This window comes from Pinus tabuliformis, chromosome 5_2 (assembly GCF_031772625.1).
Source record: "Pinus tabuliformis cultivar Carrire ecotype Pingquan chromosome 5_2, CPIR1, whole genome shotgun sequence".
Taxonomy (NCBI): domain Eukaryota; kingdom Viridiplantae; phylum Streptophyta; class Pinopsida; order Pinales; family Pinaceae; genus Pinus; species Pinus tabuliformis.
This window is the reverse complement of record NC_142306.1, coordinates 937,214,489-937,227,792: the sequence shown is the minus strand read 5'-3', so window position 1 is coordinate 937,227,792 and position 13,304 is coordinate 937,214,489. Positions and strand designations below refer to the sequence as shown.

Genomic DNA, 13,304 nt, shown 5'->3' with positions numbered 1-13,304 from the left:
GAGCACTTCAGTTCGAGCTACAGATGTGGCACATGCAACTGCCAGAAGGAAATACGTTTTTCTTATGGGTCAGTTGTGCTATTGCATGATGGACTTCAGTTAGAACTCAAGTGATTGAGTTTGGTGGAGTTGATTGAGGAGTTGATGGAGTTGTGTTCAGTTTGACTTAGTTGAACTAGTTGTATTTAGTCTAACTGCAGAATACACTAGTGATGAGTGATGTGAATTAATTATTAATTAATTCACTAGTTATTAACTCATAAAGCAACTAAAGAATACATCAGTTAACTCAGTGCATGGACAGTTCAGTGGAGACAGGTGTTAGAGGTGGAGACTACTATCAGTTGTGACTATAGTTGTGCATGAGATTTGCACAATCAGTGATTGAGATTGCCAATGAGGATTTCGCAGTACAAGCCAAGGAAAACAAGCTTGGATCATTCCTATTCTTGCTTTGGATTGCGCAGTAGAGGTAGGCAAACAGAGGAGATTTGAACCTGTGACTTGATTCAGATCTGAGCTAGTTTGTGTGTAGCAGGTGGAGATAGTACTGAGTACTTGTGAGGAGTATTGTACTATGTATTGTTACATGTTCTCTATCATTATAATATACAGATAGTTGGGGGTTTTCAGCTGTATGCTTTCCCTAGTACATACTGTGTTGATATGTGTGATTGATGTTTCAATGTGCGCATGCGATTGTTTCTTAATTCTGCAAAATTGATGATCAACGTAGAGGAGGTTATGTATTATGCATGCATTCCGCAAATAGTGTATAATCAGGATAATCTCTGTGAATAAGTGTTATATTATTCAAAATTTCTACATGGTATCAGAGCAGAGTTGATCATCAGATCTATTATTCAGAAAGTGGTTACATTTTATTTCTTCAGGCAGAGTCTGTAATCGGGCCAGGTAGCCTCTGGATTCATCCTTCTTTTGGAAGGTGAGATATCCGGTAAAAGCCCATACAGTCAATCTCTGTACGAGAAATACTTTGTTCTCACGAATTTTAGATCAAAAGCGGTTGAGTTTTGAGCTGGTGGAATTCGAATTTGCAGCAGTGTTTTCTTGGTGTCAAAGTTGAAATGTCTTTCAACGGATTGCGATTGGAGTATGCCCTTGAAGGCAGCTCGAATTATATTGCATGGAAAGACAGGATGGAGGCGGTGTTAGATAACAATGGGCTAAAGGAGTTCATAGAGGCTGAGGTCCCAAAGCCTACTAATGCTGCTCACGTTGAGGTTTGGCAAAAGAAGACAGCAAAGTGTCGAAGGATTCTGTTGGAGGGCGTGAAGGATCACATTGTATCCAGCCTGGATGGAAAGGCTTCTCCATACTTGATGTGGAAAGCGTTGACAGATCTATTCCAAAGCAAGAGCGACCAGAGGAAGTTGGCGCTCAAGGATAAACTCAGAAACATTAAGTGTGAGAAAGGAGACAGTATGCCCAAGTATCTCACGAAGTTCACCCAATGCAGGGATGAGCTGGGAAGTGTGGGGGTGACTGTCGATGATGAGGACTTGGTGAGCTTGACTCTCCTTGGTCTTCCGAAGAGTTGGCATTCCTATCAAGACTCTGTCAATGGTCGGGAGAAATTGCCAGGATGGGAGAGACTTTGGTCAGATCTTGTGCAAGAGGAGATCAGGCGGAATACCAGGGACGGATCTTCATCAAAGGCACCTGATGAAGAAAATTGTGCTTTAGCTGCCAAAACAAAGAAGGGGAAGAATAAGAAAGCTTCTCATTCCGGTGCGAAAGGCAAGAAGCAGGACATGTCCAAGGTGAAGTGCTTTCACTGTCACCAGCACGGACATTATGCCACAAATTGTCCGCAGAAGAAGAAAAATAAGCAAGATGTTGGATCTGCAGCGGAAGAGGCCTTAGCCTCGCAGTTTGAGCTAGATTTTTCGTTGATCGCATGCTTGGTATCAAGTGTGATGGGATCGGTATGGTTCTTGGATAGTGGTGCATCTTTTCACATGACAGGAGATCGAGATTTGTTTTTTGATCTGGAGGAGAAAGATCTTGGAGTGCACATCGAGATGGGCGATGATGGTAGATACAGTGCGACCGGTATCGGTACCATTTCCTTTGAGAGGGAGTCTGGTAAACCCTTCGTATTGAAGGAAGTGATGCATGTTCGAGGATTGAAGAAGAATCTTATCTCTGTGGCGATGTTAGAAGACAAGGGATATGATGTTGTTTTCAGCGAGGGAAAGGCTTTCCTGCGCAGTAAGACAACTGGAGAAACCCGAAAGATAGGGGTTCGAGTCAGGAACCTTTATCAGTTGCATGTAGATGGCTGCGCAGCAATGGCATGCAAGGCAGAAGGATTGGTGAGCCAGGATGATGGCGAGCTGTGGCACAGGAGATTGGGCCACCTTCACCATGGAGCCTTGAAGATACTGCAGCAGATTACTACTGGGCTTCCTAAAGGCACTCTTGCGCAGTCAGATCAGTGCAAGGGGTGTACTTTGGGAAAATTTGTGAAAGCCACCTTTCACGAGAAGGATAGTCGCGCCATGACAATCCTTGAGAGAATTCACACAGACGTGTGTGGACCTTTCTCAGTAGCTTCGACAGCAAAGCACAGGTACTATGTGATCTTTGTTGATGATTTCTCTCGAAAGTGTTGGATCTTCTTCATGCAGAAGAGGAGCGAGACATACTCAAAGTTCTGTGAATTCAAAGCACTGGTCGAGAAGGAATCAGGGAAGAAGGTGAAGGCTCTTAGGAGTGACAATGGTGGTGAATTCATCTCTGGCGAGTTCAAGGACTTCTGCAGCGCAAAAGGGATTCGAAGAGAGCTCGTAGCTCCCCATAACCCACAGCAGAACGGGGTTGCTGAGCGGAAGAACAAAACGATTGTGGATGCTACACGGGCGATGTTGCATGATCAAGGCCTACCCCTTCACTTGTGGGCGGAGGCATGCAATACTGCAGTATATGTGCAGAACCGTTGTCCTCACAGGATACTTGGCATGAGTACACCCGAGGAAGCTTATTCTGGTAAGAGGTCTGATATTTCCCATTTGAGGATTTTTGGTTCTAACGTTTACATGCATGTGACGAAGGATGCCAGGAAGAAGCTGGAGCCGACCGCAGAGGTTGGGATATTTGTGGGGTACACTGATACGCCCCACAACTATCGTGTGTATTTGCCAGACAGTCACAAGACTGTTGTGCGACGGGATATCAAATTTCAAGAGGAGAAAGCCATGAAGTGTTCGCTTGAGAGGGAGCCACACTTGCATGCAGATGAGGAGCTATTAGTTCCTAAGGATGAGCTTCAGGACGTGGATCAGCCACAAGATGAAGTTCATGGAGTGGAAGAGACCACTCATGCAGCGCCAACCATCAGAGGGCGAAAGCGCACTACAGAAGCTGACTCACTGGCTCAAGATGCAGAGAAGGTTGTAGGACCACCTACAGGACAACGCAGACAGAGACAATCACCTGATCGGTACACTGGATACATGGCTCTTGTGAGCAAATGTGTTGTGACTGAGCCATCCTTTTTCGAGGAAGTTGTGGAGGATCCCGCATGGGTAGATGCCATGGTGGAAGAGTATGATTCGATTGTCAGAAACAGTGCATGGGAGATTGTCCCAAGACCGGAAGGGAAATCAGTGGTGGGTTCGAGATGGATCTACAAAGTGAAGCAAGCAACTGATGGCAGTGTGGAGAAGTACAAGGCAAGATTTGTTGCCCGAGGCTTCTCACAGATAGAGGGAATCAATTATGAGGAGACCTTTACACCTGTCGCAAGGTATTCTTCCATATGGACGATTCTTGCTCTCTCAGCGCAGATGGGGTGGCACATTCATCAGATGGATGTGAAGACTACGTTCCTCAATGGAATCATTGAGGAGGAGGTGTACATAGAGCAGCCCGAAGGTTTCGAGATCTTCAGCAGCGAGTCGCATGTGTGCAAGCTCAAGAGAGCGTTGTATGGGTTGAAACAAGCACCACGTGCTTGGTACACACGGATAGACAGTTATTTCACCAGACTCGGATTCTCCAAGAGTGAGGCGGATCCTAACCTATACCAGATTGTGGTGGAGGGTAAGTTGCTTATCATTGTACTTTATGTAGATGATTTGATTTTGACAGGAGATGAGCTGTTGATACTTTCATGCAAGGATGATCTTGCTAGACAGTTTGAGATGAAGGACTTGGGCCTCCTTCATTATTTCCTGGGATTGGAAATTTGGCAGCGCAGTGATGGACTATTTGTTTCTCAGGGTAAGTATGTTCGGGAGATACTGGAGAAGTTCAACATGCATGGCTACAAGCCTGTTGATACTCCTCTTCCTGGAGGTTGGAGGAAGGAGGATGCTACTTCAGTGGAGGTAGTGGACGCCACTGTTTATCGACAGTTGGTGGGGTCGCTTATGTATCTGGTCAATACACGACCCGATATATGCTATGCTGTTAACCAGCTTTCATAAGTTATGGTTAAGCCAACCAAGCTCTTCTGGAAGGCAGGCAAGCATGTATTGCGTTATCTCAAAGGCACATCGGGATATGGATTGTGGTACAGAAAGGAGGATGAGGTGAAGCTATGTGGCTTCACAGATGCAGATTGGGCAGGGAGCCCAACGGACAGAAAGAGCACATCTGGAGGGATTTTCAATATCAAGTCGACAGCAGTTTCTTGGTACAGCAGGAAGCAGAGATCCGTGGCACTCAGTTCAGCAGTCGAGTATATGGCAGCAAGTTTGGCTGCGTGCGAGGCTATATGGATGAGGAAGATCCTGGTCGGGTTGTTCGGGTTACACTTGGAGCCTACAGTGATTTATTGTGATAACCAGAGTTGCATTAAACTCTCAGCTAATCCAGTATTTCATGATAGATCCAAGCACATTGACATCAGGTACCATCATATCAGAGATTGTGTGCAGCAGAGAATCATCTTACTTTCATACATTCCAACGGAGGATCAGGATGCTGATACCTTGACGAAGGCGCTCACCAGGAGAAAATTCGAATACCACCGAGGCAGGATAGGGGTTGCAGATAATCAATATCTTGTTGAGAGGGAGTGTTGAAAATGCAACAAGATGATGGAGCTTAGTGGAAAGGAGTCGCCTTCACTAAGTGAGCCCGCAGGCTATTTTTGGCGCAAAGTCTATTTTTAGACATATGGATCATGGTCTATGAGTTGCAAGATGCTATTTGTGGATGATTGGTCATGTTGGTAAAAATAGATGGACTTCTATTTTTAGACATATGGGCGGAGTCTATTTTTAGACTACCAGACTAAAAATAGAACAGTTGAATATTATTAGCTCTTAATAATATTTGGACTATAAACATTATTTTATCCTCTTGGAGCACTTCAGTTCGAGCTACGGATGTGGCACATGCAACTGCCAGAAGGAAATACGCTTTTCTTATGGGTCAGTTGAGCTATTGCACGATGGACTTCAGTTAGAACTCAAGTGATTGAGTTTGGTGGAGTTGATTGAGGAGTTGATGGAATTGTGTTCAGTTTGACTTAGTTGAACTAGTTGTATTTAGTCTAACTGCAGAATACACTAGTGATGAGTGATGTGAATTAATTATTAATTAATTCACTAGTTATTAACTCATAAAGCAACTAAATAATACATCAATTAACTCAGTGCATGGACAGTTCAATGGAGACAAATGTTAGAGGTGGAGACTACTATCAGTTGTGACCATAGTTGTGCCTGAGATTTGCACAATCAGTGATTGAGATTGCCAATGAGGATTGCGCAGTACAAGCCAAGGAAAACGAGCTTGGATCATTCATATTCTTGCTTTGGATTGCGCAGTAGAGGCAGGCAAACAGAGGAGGAGATTTGAACCTGTGACTTGATTCAGATCTGAGCTAGTTTGTGTGTAGTAGGTGGAGATAGTACTGAGTACTTGTGAGGAGTATTGTACTATGTATTGTTACATGTTCTCTATCATTATAATATAAAGATAGTTGGGGGTTTTCAGTTGTATGCTTTCCCCAGTACATACTGTGTTGATATGTGTGATTGATGTTTCAATGTGTGCATGCGATTGTTTCTTAATTCTGCAAAATTGATGATCAACGTAGAGGAGGTTATGTATTATGCATGCATTCCGCAAATAGTGTATAATCAGGATAATCTCTGTGAATAAGTGTTATATTATTCAAAATTTCTACATTGCTAGCCGAGTTGGAGGGAAGTTTTGTGCACGTTTTGATGGTGTAATTCTTTGCAAAACAAGCCGAAATTTTTGTGTCTTTTGGAGGTAGGTTTGAGCCCTTGTAATAGTTGTTCAAGAGGGCCAAAAGGCCTGTTTGGAGGGCCTCTTACCCACCACCAGTGGGTGACCTTGTAGGAGAAAAAAATCTCTTAGATTTGTCTTCAGCCACCAGCCTATTAGTTTTTGTAGTATCAGATGTGTTCTAGCCACAAAATTTGGTGGAGAGGCTAGAATACATGAGATCTCTAAAACCTAGAAATCGTTTCTGGAAACTCCGCGTAGAATATGGTTAATTAATCAGTATTAATTAAGTCAAGGCGTGAGTCATCTAGAAACTCACACAGATCGATCCAGAGAAGATCCTAGCCATCGATTATGTTTTAATCTTGGTCGTTGGTGCCCCAACAAAGGATTATAAGAGGAGGTCGATGTGGTGATGGAGAATACACTTGAGCAGTTCAATTTCTTGGCAGATCGAATTCCAAAGTAGCAACAGCCAGTTGTCGGATAGAGCTAGAGATCGAAGCAGTGAGAGGGGCAGATACAATAAGGCTAGAGGAGGCTTTCAGATCCAGCGAGTGCATTTGCAGAGAGGCAGAAGAGCCATAGAGAGGCTAACGTTGGGGCAATGCAGCAGCCTCTAGAGGCAAGATCGATTTGTTGAGAGGGAGAGACGTTTTCAGTACCAAAGGCTGGGAAGGAGTCCCAGAGTGTCGGAGAAGCATCTTTCCAGCCAGCACAAGGCAAAACGACTTCATCAAAGACCAATCCGAGGCTAGACGTCCAACAAGCTATGCAGCGCAACGTAGAGGCTGACGCAAAGGGTCAAAGGGCCGAATTTTTGAAGGCAAGACGTGTCAGGAGTTTCTTTGTGGGGTGAGGAAAATTCCTCACTAGATTTCTGCAAGTATATTTCTCTGTAGGATTGCCATATTTTGGCATCTAGTTATACTCAGATTTTCTCTCTGTTGCTTGATGATAAAACCCTCAGTTGTTGCACCGATTTTCCCAAGTTGGGTTTTTCCAGGGACTTCGTCCAAAAACAATTGTGTTATTTTTTTTGTGTGTGCTAGCATTTCTCAGTTTCCAACGCATTATTTTTCCGCAGTATTTTATTTGTGAAGGTTGCAGCGTATTTATTTCGATATTTGTCGTAGCAGATAAATTGTTAATTAATTCACAATTGGGAGAAATAATATCAGTTGCTACAATAGGATTCCAGTTGTGGAATTTTCACATGGTATCAAAGCGTAGTTGATCAGCCGGAGAGCTCAGAAAAAACAAAGGAAAGGAATTTCCATAGTAAAATTATTGTGTTAATGTGTGTGTTTTCCATTGCATCTTTTCTATTTTTATTAATAATCTGTTTGCAACAATTAACCATACAAGGTTAAAACCTACATTTGGTATCAAAGCAGTATTGTCTTCAAGGGGATGCTTTTGTGGCTAAAGAGTTTTGCTCGGGCTTGTGGTAGACCCTATTACAGTAGGAGATATGTGAAATAAATTCTTGTGGTGAAAGGAAATGGCGAGCAGTTCAAAGATAGAGATTGAGAAATTCACTGAGAAGAGCTTTGAGCTATAAAAGCTCAAAATGAAAGATTTGTTGGTGGACATAGATCAGTGGATACCTGTGGATCTCGGCACTACACCAACAAGGATGTCGACAAAAGACTAGACCATGTGGGATTGAAAGGAAAAGAGCACAATATGACTATGTCTCTCAAATTCAATGTTATTGAATGTTTCAAGAGAAGTTATAGCAAAGGCATTATGGAACAAGTTGGGGACTTTGTATCAGTCTAAGTCCCCTAGTGAACAAATTGTTCCTACAGAAAATGTTGTATAACCTAAGGATGAGGGATAGAGACTCGATGGCAAAGGATCTAAATGCCTTCAATATTGTGGTAAGTTAACTATTATATATTAATATTAAAATTTCAAATGAAGATAAGTGTATAAGTTTATTGTGTTATTTACCAGAATCATGGGATAGTTTGGTTGTTGCCATAGGTAGTAATTCAACTACTTTTAATTTCGATGATATAGTATCCTCTTTGTCATTGGAGGAGATGAGGCAAAAAAATATGGGAATTCAGAACATAGATGCCTTGTTTGTAAAAGGACGCTCCCATCATAGAAATAAAAATAAATCCTCAATTGGGAGATCTAAATCTAGAGGAAGATCTAAATCTCCAAGAGAATTTGTAAAGGTATGTTGGAGATGCAAAAAAATAGGGCATTACAAGAAAGACTGTAAATCCAAAATTGTTGAGAAAGGAAAGGGATCTAATGATTCTCCTTCCACAGAAGCAAAAACATCCTCAGATGAAGGAAGGGATATGTATTTGGCTTCTTCAAGAACACATGTAGATCATGAGGCATTATTGGTTGATTTGGGTGCATCCTTTCATATGACTCCTCACAAAGAGTAGTATTGCGAACATGAAAGATATGATGGTGTTGATGTTTTCACTGGAGATGACTTGACAACTTGAATAATAGGACAAGGAAAGGTCGAGTTGAAGCCCATGGGTGGAAGAATTAGAACATTTCCTGGTCTTCTACACATCCAAGGATTGGCTAGAAATTTGATTTATGTAAGTAAGATAGGCGATGCATGTGTAAAAACAGTGTGAAAAAGATATTTATAGGATATTTAGAGAAGCAAAGGTATTGTTGAGGGGAGTTCAAATTGGAACTCTCGTATAAGTTGTTGGGAAGCACTATTAGTGATGGGTATAACATTTCCATGATCCCTGAGAGTGGAGTAAAAAAAGGAAAAACTCCTACAGCCTCTCGAGAAAAGACTTTGCTATGGCATCAAAGGCTGGGAGATTATTGGAGGGAAGGGCCTTCGAGTACTACATGGTAATGGTATGGTAGAAGGGTATGTCAACTTCTCAAATACCCATTTGCTTCCAATGGGATTCCTTCCAACCAACAACTCCAATAGATCCTAAGATTTATTCTTGTATAAGGATGCCATTTCTTCAACCATGGCCTTTTTCCAAAGTTTGTCATTCTTTGAACCCACTACCTCCTTAACAATTGTAGGATCGTCATCAGTGATAAAGAAAGAAAAATTTGAACAGAAATTGGAAGGAGTATACATTTCTAGCTTCCTTCTTTTCTGAACCAGTCTCCTCAATATTGGAGTATGCAATTCTTTTTTTCTGATTCATGTTCTTCTATAGAGTTGATTCATCATCCTGCAACTGAAACTTTGTTTTTGACAACATTTTTGACTTCTCTAAATACTACATTTCGATTATACACTACCTTCTTAGTTTCTAGGTATCAAAGCTTATAACCTTTCAAACCATCTTTATATCCAATAAAGACACATTTGCCAACTTTCTTATCTAGCTTACTCTTATTCTCCTTTGGAACATACACATAGGCATCACAGCCAAATACCTTAAGATGTTTAAGAGAAGGTTCCTTACCAATCCATACCTCATGTGGAGTCTTATCATCAAACACCAATGATGGTGATCTATTTACCAGGTAACATGAAGTGTGCACTGCCATTGCCCAAAAGTTTCTTCTATAGAGTTGATTCATCATCCTGCAACTGAAACTTTGTTTTTGACAACATTTTTGACTTCTCTAAATACTACATTTCTATTATACACTACCTTCTTAGTTTCTAGGTATCAAAGCTTATAACCTTTCAAACCATCTTTATATCCAATAAAGACACATTTGCCAACTTTCTTATCTAGCTTACTCTTATTCTCCTTTGGAACATACACATAGGCATCACAGCCAAATACCTTAAGATGTTTAAGAGAAGGTTCCTTACCAATCCATACCTCATGTGGAGTCTTATCATCAAACACCAATGATGGTGATCTATTTACCAGGTAACATGAAGTGTGCACTGCCACTGCCCAAAAGTTCATGTCCTAACCAGGCACCATTGAGCATGCTCCTTGCTTTCTCCATCAGTGTCTTGTTCATCCTTTCTGCAACTCCATTTTGCACAGGTAGGTACTTTTGCACAGGCCTAAGTGTGTCTAAGCATATGCAGAAGTCATCCAGAGTCTCTTAGACACTTACTTAATGTGAGAAAGTTACTAAGTTATAGTTAACAAAAGCACATAATTATTACATCAACTTATTGTGCTAAAGTAAACTTAGGAAAAGTAAATTAATTACTTTAGTAATTATGTTTTAATCTCAACCCTTGATCTCAAATGAGGTGAGAGGCTAAAGAGAGGGGTAAGGCACACCATGCAGCAGCACAAGATTGAAAGAGGCATCTCAGTGAGTGTGTTGGGTCTGAGGGAAGAAACAACAAGGAGATCCAAATCAGCCAAGGAGGGCTGATCAGCTAGATTAGATTCAATTGTTATAAGTATTTTTTCAGTTGGGCGAGGGCTGATCAGCTAGATTAGATTCAATTGTTATAAGTATTTCTTCAGTTGGGCGAGGGCTGATCAGCTAGATTAGATTCAATTGTTATAAGTATTTCTTCAGTTGGGCCATTTTTCCAAGATAGGAGCCCAAGTAAGTTCTAAACGTAAATGAATAATTGTGATTGGGTAGAATCTAGTGTCATATATTTCGTGATTGAGATTGGTATATTTTGCTTCCACTGAATTTATTGTGTTAGGAACCTAGATGTGTAATTAATCAACAGATATGTAATCTAATCTATTAGGCATTAAGTGCCTAGTGCTAGGTTTGGAGGAAAATATAACATACATATATATAGTATTGTAATACTATAAAGAATAATATATTGAAAATATTTTTGGTTTTCTCAATTTTGGGTTTCCAAGGTAAAGTCTATGTGTTAATGTGTGTGTTTGCCATTACGTCTTTTTTGTTTTTGTTTTAGCAATTAACTATGCAGGGTTAAAACCTACACTAAATATAACATACATAGATACATACATATATATAGTATTGTAATAATATAAAGAATAATATATTGAAAATATTTTTGGTTTTCTCAATTTTGGGTTTCCAAGGTAAAGTCTATGTGTGTTAATGTGTGTGTTTTTTGTTTCAGCAATTAACTATGCAGGGTTAAAATCTACACTAAATATAACATACATAGATACATACATATATATAGTATTGTAATACTATAAAGAATAATATATTGAAAATATTTTTGGTTTTCTCAATTTTGGGTTTCCAAGGTAAAGTCTATGTCTATGTGTTAATGTGTGTGTTTGCCATTACATCTTTTTTGTTTAAGCAATTAACTAAAACCAAAAGAAGTTTAGATGTATATGTAAAAGCTTGGATAAAAAAACACCCCAAAAATCTAGTAGCAAAAGAAATTTTCTAGGATGGTAAATTGGAAGAGGTCCAATCTCAATTGGAGAACACTGAGTATGCCTCTAAAGAAGAATACTTCCTTGGATGACTATCTAATCCAACCTAAAGGAAAGATCTTTAAGAGGACTTAATTGCAGGAAAGGAAAGATCTTTAAGAGGACTTAATTGCAGGAATTTAGGTGCGTGCACATCATAAACAAATATACATATAGGGATAATAATAAATGTCTTTACATACCAATACCACAATAAATATATCCACAAACGAAAGATCCCAAAATACACACCAACCATCCCAAAATAGACAACCAATGTATATCTAGCACTCTCTAATCCTTACATAATGTCTTATTGTTATATTTATGACAAATCTTAAGTAGTTATGATTGCTTAACCACCTACACGTACTAGTCTCTCATCTTTACATAATGTCTCATCGTTATATTTATAACAAACATAATTGGTTACGATGGTTTAACCACTTAAGCCTCACCTTTTCAAATTTTTTTCAAAAAGATGATTTCGATCATCACTGCAACAGGTGTCCCCTTTCATTTCCACTCTAGCAGTATCAAAATAAAATATAGTTGTTCGACAAAACTCAAAAGATTACCTCCACTTGAAACATCATGTGCAAGAGCTTCTATTTCACCAAGGACTGACTTGCACCTAACCTCAATCACCTAAAGGACTTGCACATAACCTCAACCACATAGGTAAGGGCATCTATTCCGCTAAAGACTTGCACCTAACCTCAATCACATTAAATGAGTTGTTTGCATAAGTAAGACAGCACATAGGGGGCAAAATCTGTCTCAAGGAGATTTAAACCTCGCTAGGTTATAAAACATCCGACATTTTAAGATGTAATGAAGACCAGTTGACCTTAACTATCTCATTTGGTCCCATGTCCTACAGACATCAAAACATAAAGTTTACATCATACTAGAAAAAGTGAAACTTTTTTCTCAGCCTGTTGATTTTTTTCAATGTTCCACCAAGTCTCCGGGACGGGGAGACGTGGGTGCGGGGAGACGCACAAAGGGGACGTGTGGGAGAACCCTGAAATTTTAGGGAAATTTAGGGGAGACGGGGAGACGTTGAGGTATATATAATATAATTTTTAATTATATATATTATAAATTTATATATATATATATATGTATATAATTTTGAAATTTTCATGTTCATATTCATTGTTCAATAATGCTAATTCATCAAGATTCAATACCATAAGATTCAATAATAAAATTCAATATGAAATTCAAATATTCAAATACAATGTACATTGATCCATATCATTCATCAATCATCATTCTATAATTTACATTGAAAACCAAAATAATAACTGAAACTAACATATATTCCAAACAGTTGTTTCTATATGATTAAATCAAAAAGTTATAAATAAATTCTAACTTCTAATGTATCTGACCAACCTCCGCTATTTCGCTTTGGTTTTCACTAAAAGAATGACGATAGATGAACCACATACTGTAATCTTACAATGCTCTTAATTTGTTCACAGTCTAGAGGTTGGAAAACAATATACTCATCAATATGATTCATGAAATTACGGCGGAATGTCGTTTGAGCCACTTCCATAACCCTGTTCTTCATTCTCTCATACAGTTCCTCTTTTGAGCCAGGTTCATCATCAAGCCTACTTTGAATGTACTGAGAACCAATGTTTGAAGTCATAATAATCACAGTGTTGGTGAAGCTTACAGTTCGACCCTAAGAATCAGTGACCCTTCCGTCATCTAAAATCTGAAGTAGAATATTGAAGGCATCTG

The 13,304-nt window shown here is 39.7% G+C and overlaps 1 protein-coding gene across 1 annotated transcript in view; it reads right to left on the bottom strand.

Annotated features, from left to right (window-relative positions):
• Window positions 1-13,304, bottom strand: part of LOC149162351 (protein-tyrosine-phosphatase PTP1-like) — a 161,359-nt gene that overhangs the window by 139,534 nt on the left and 8,521 nt on the right. The window lies entirely within an intron of this gene.